The 4,705-nt window shown below is 40.0% G+C and overlaps 1 pseudogene across 1 annotated transcript; it reads left to right on the forward strand.

The window, feature by feature from the left end:
* The first annotated feature begins 1,882 nt into the window (after positions 1-1,882).
* LOC149833962 (cationic amino acid transporter 5 pseudogene) lies at positions 1,883-3,970 on the forward strand (annotated as a pseudogene). Its single transcript, XR_016432736.1, has one exon. The product of XR_016432736.1 is annotated as a cationic amino acid transporter 5 pseudogene (transcript).
* Positions 3,971-4,705: the final 735 nt, after the last annotated feature.

The following is a 4,705-nucleotide window of genomic DNA, read 5'->3' on the forward strand; positions in this document are numbered from 1 at the left end:
ATTTAAGAAAAAATCATGTATTCAACAGAAAGTTTTATATCCTAATAACATCCATAATAAAACCAAAACAAATGTGCTTAATGTGGGGGAGAAACCAAAAGACACAAAAAGTTTTTCTTATATGCAAGTCTTTTAGGATATTAACAAACATTTTATAGGAATAGCCTAATGAACCTCCCAAAACACCAAATCTTATACAATCATGTCCACCATGATGAGTGTATACAATTTCTTAATCACAACAGCACATGCATAAACATGGTTTCTCACTCCATAACTTTCACCGAAGAAAACTAGCTAGAAAACATTCCATCTTCGAATTCATACAACCACCAAATACAAATAGTGATGCAGGACATGCAAGAACAATCACAATCACCATCAGAATAAACTCAAAGAAGATGACACCAACCCAACAACCAAGAAATACTCACCAAATTCAACCAAAAGGTTTAGAACCGATGCACCTGATACTTCGGTTCAAAGATAAAAATGCATAATTGAAACCATTTTTACAAGAAATCCCTCAAAAACCATGCACAGGGGTTCATAATCCTCCATTTTTGAACAAATGCACATAAGAAAAAACCAAACCCATAAACAACCAAATAAAATAAACACAAATCAATTAACAGAAAAATACACAGGTTTTGAAATCTCAACTCCCCATCCCATGTACCAAAATGAGCCAAACCACAAGACCATCAAAGAGAAAACTCTAATTCAGACACGAAGGCTCCAAAACTTGGTTACCCATCAAGATTGAAGTTCTTATTCACATACCAACGACGAAGAATCGAAACAAAGTAATCATTGCATCAAAGCGATCGATGAAAGACCAAACAAGCTGATAAGGAAACTCATTGGAGTTGTGTCCAGGAGAGGATGCGAGAAGTAGAACCTCAGAAGGAAACAAAGAGAATGAGAATTCTCAGGGGCTCACTGGAAGAATGTCTGAAGATTTGTGCAACGTTTCTGAGCTCTCAGAGAGAGAGAGAAAGAGAAAAATATAAAAAGGGTTTGTAAGGCCCTTTTTATAGACATCACTATGTAACAACAATATAAATGTCACCGTTATAAAGTAAAACCCTATAACAACGAGATGCAGATCTTGCAATTGTTGATCTATAGTAACGAGATCTTCTAGTCATTAAATATAATCGTTAAAGTGTTTTAATAGTAATATCTAACAGTTAGAGAATCTCACCATTATACATGTCTTTAATGACAAGATTTGTACATAGGCAAGGCATTCCAAGGGATATCCAGCTTGTTGCTATTGATAAAGCTAATAGCGGCGAGATTCATAACCGTAGTAAAGGAATAACAACGAGATATTTATATCCTTACTATTATTTATCAATTAGCGGAGACAAAAATCTTACCGTTATTGCTTTATCAATAGAGGCACAAATTTTTTTTCACTAAAAAAGAAACTTGGTTATTGACCCTCATCCTTATAATGACCCTGTAGAGTTTGGTACGGATGGGTCTGGGTCAAAACAGACCTCGGCATCCCTACCCTAACTAATGTATTGCAGTAATTGTCGCTCAAAAGCCAAGCAGTCTCCCTCCAAAACAATTCAATTTGAAGAACCCACCACTTTATTAAGTCATTAGTATCTTGATATTATTTGATTCCCCACCTGTTTGCTGCCGACATTCTTTGTAATTATTGCATGGGTACAGTACAGTCACAAATTTAAAATTCAAGGTGAGCCAATTCTTTGCTGCTATGTGTAAAAGGGATATTTACTTGTTACAATCACCACCAAATTTTACCACACCAGCAGGTAAAGGGTTATATATTACCCCCCTGTCTCCGCCCCTATGCATAGGCCCAAATAAATCTTCACCAAAAGTTGTGAATGGTGATGATGCATTCAGAAAAAGGCTAAAGTCTGCATATATTATTATTCTACAGTTCTCTTCCACAGCACATCCCAACAGCCCAAAAGTTTTGGATTCAGATTATTTTTTCCTTTTAATAATTCAGTAGAAGATCATATACCCACAGGCCAATTTTGCAAAAAATCGTTGGTAAAACAGAAGAGTGAAGGAAATGGGGATTAATGATGGCAGTGGTGATGGTGTTGCAGACGCCAGGAGCTACTGGAGATGGAGCATGGATGACTTCATACCAGAGGAATCGTTCCAGAGCTGGAGCAGCTATGGAGCTGCACTCTCACAGACGTGTCACCGGTTCAAGGACCGGTTTCTCGCTAGATCGGATGAACTTGCAGAAGTGTCAGAAGTCCGGATGCGCAGTGAAAATGAAATGAGAAAGTGCCTGAATTGGTGGGATCTCACTTGGTTCGGCTTCGGTTCGGTCATCGGTGCCGGGATCTTCGTCCTGACAGGCCAGGAAGCTCATGACCATGCCGGTCCAGCGATCATCTTATCGTATGTTGTTTCAGGCCTAGCTGCCATGTTGGCTGTTTTCTGTTATACTGAATTTGCTATCGAAATTCCGGTAGCAGGTGGCTCTTTTGCTTACTTGCGCGTCGAGCTTGGAGATTTTGTGGCCTTTATTGCTGCTGCCAACCTTCTGCTAGAGAGTATCATTGGTGGTGCTGCTGTTGCTCGAGCTTGGACTTCCTACTTTGCCACGTTGCTGAATCGTCAGCCGAATTCATTGCGGATTCACGTCGAGAGCTTCGCAAAAGACTACAGTTTCTTAGACCCAGTTGCAATTGCAGTTCTCTGGATTGCAGCAACAATTGCCATCATTAGTACCCGGAAAGCATCCTTAATCAATTGGTTTCTTACTCTCATAAACACACTAGCTCTTATTCTTGTGATGGTAATGAGTTTTTGGCATGGTAGTGTCTCAAACCTGCATCCTTTCTTCCCATTCGGTGCCTCGGGAGTTTTCCGAGCAGCAGCAATCGTTTTTTTCGCATATGGTGGATTCGATAGGATCGCTACAATGGCTGAGGAGACCAAGAATCCAGCAAGAGACATACCAATTGGCCTACTCGGGTCTATGTTCCTTATCATTGTGATATATTGCCTGTTGGCTCTGTCTCTGGTCATGATGCAGAGGTACACACTGATTGATCCTAATGCTGCATACTCTCTAGCTTTTGAGAAGGCTGGGCTGCACTGGGTGAAAGTGTTGGTTGCACTGGGTGCACTCAAGGGGATGTCAACAGTCCTATTGCTCGGAGCACTCGGGCATGCCCGTTACGTTACTCATATAGCAAGAGCTCATATGCTTCCTCCTCTGTTTGCTCTGGTTCATCCCAAGACACAGACCCCTATCTATGCAACCATACTAGTAACAACCCTTAAAAGTGTCTTTGCTTTCTTCTCTAGCTTACATGTTTTAGCTAACCTTCTCTCTATTAGCACTTTGTTCATCTTCATGCTGATGTCTGTAGCCCTGCTTGTAAGGAGATACTATCTCAGAGGAAGCACACCAAGAACCAATCTGGCCAAGTTGTCCTGCTTCTTGCTTGTTATCATCGGTTCTTCGATTGGGACTTCGGCATACTGGGGCTTTATGCCAAAAGGGTGGATTGGTTACACCATAACCATTCCATTTTGGTACCTTGGCACGTTGGGGATTTCGATTTTTCTGCCTCAGCAGAGGGTTCCAAAGGTATGGGGTGTTCCCCTAGTTCCATGGCTGCCATCTCTGTCAATTGCAGTGAATATTTTCCTCATGGGGTCTCTGGATTACCTCACATTCATAAGGTTTGGGATATGTACTCTGGTAATGCTAGTTTATTATGTCTTCTTTGGTCTCCATGCTACATATGACACAGCCCACCAGAAAAAGGAACTAGTTGAGGCAAACTACAAGCATGGCAGTGGGGAGTCTGCTTTACCTTGATGGTTTTGAAACTCGATACCTCTAAGATCCATCAAGTGTGTGGTTTGATATATTTGTGACCTTCTTTTAATGAAACAGATTGGAAAACATATAGTTGATCTGTGAATGATGCTAAATGAATGATCTTCTTCATTCCTTGTTGATTAAAGTTACCAATTGTGACTGAGTTGTTGAATATGTAGTGTTATGTAAGGCACTCATGAAAAGTAAAGTTTCTATTCCTATGATAGGACCTTAATTTATCTAGGAAAAACCAGAGGTGATGGGGAAGTTATCTTGATTAGGTCTCTCAGGCATCTTTTACTTGGTAATCTTGATTAGGCCCCTCAGACTTCAACTCTACAGCTCCATTATGTGAAGTTGGAAGCAGGTCTGAAAAAACTGAATTTCAATCGCTCCCATGATAGACCACCTCAATGTTTTCATCTTTCCTTTTTCCTGGATATATTCAATCTGTGTATCATTGACATAATGATGTTCTTTGGAAAAGTTTTGATTTTTTTTTATTTTCCCTAGTTATAGTCAACCTGCTATCAGTAAACAACTAAACATAATGATGTTCTCAGGGAAAGTTTCATCTCACCATAATCCCACTGCTGCAGCGCTCCCATTATTTCTAAGTGGTGCTAAGCAGCAAACGCACAAAGAATACTGTTGACTTTCAAGTGCTTTTGCTGTGTCTCCATGGATCCTCTACTTGGTCATTTACAATTTGAAAAGCACCTAGTAGGAAAATCCCATCCAGCGTTATCAGAATCAGTTTCTTAACCGAATAGTTTTTCAAAAATATTCAGAAAATCAGTCTAAATGGGATTAAATCAAAACAGAATGAATCGGTTTATTTAAATCATTGGGGTCCTGTGTCAA

This window comes from Nuphar pumila, chromosome 6, assembly GCF_984573655.1.
Source record: "Nuphar pumila chromosome 6, dmNupPumi1.hap1.1, whole genome shotgun sequence".
NCBI lineage: Eukaryota > Viridiplantae > Streptophyta > Magnoliopsida > Nymphaeales > Nymphaeaceae > Nuphar > Nuphar pumila.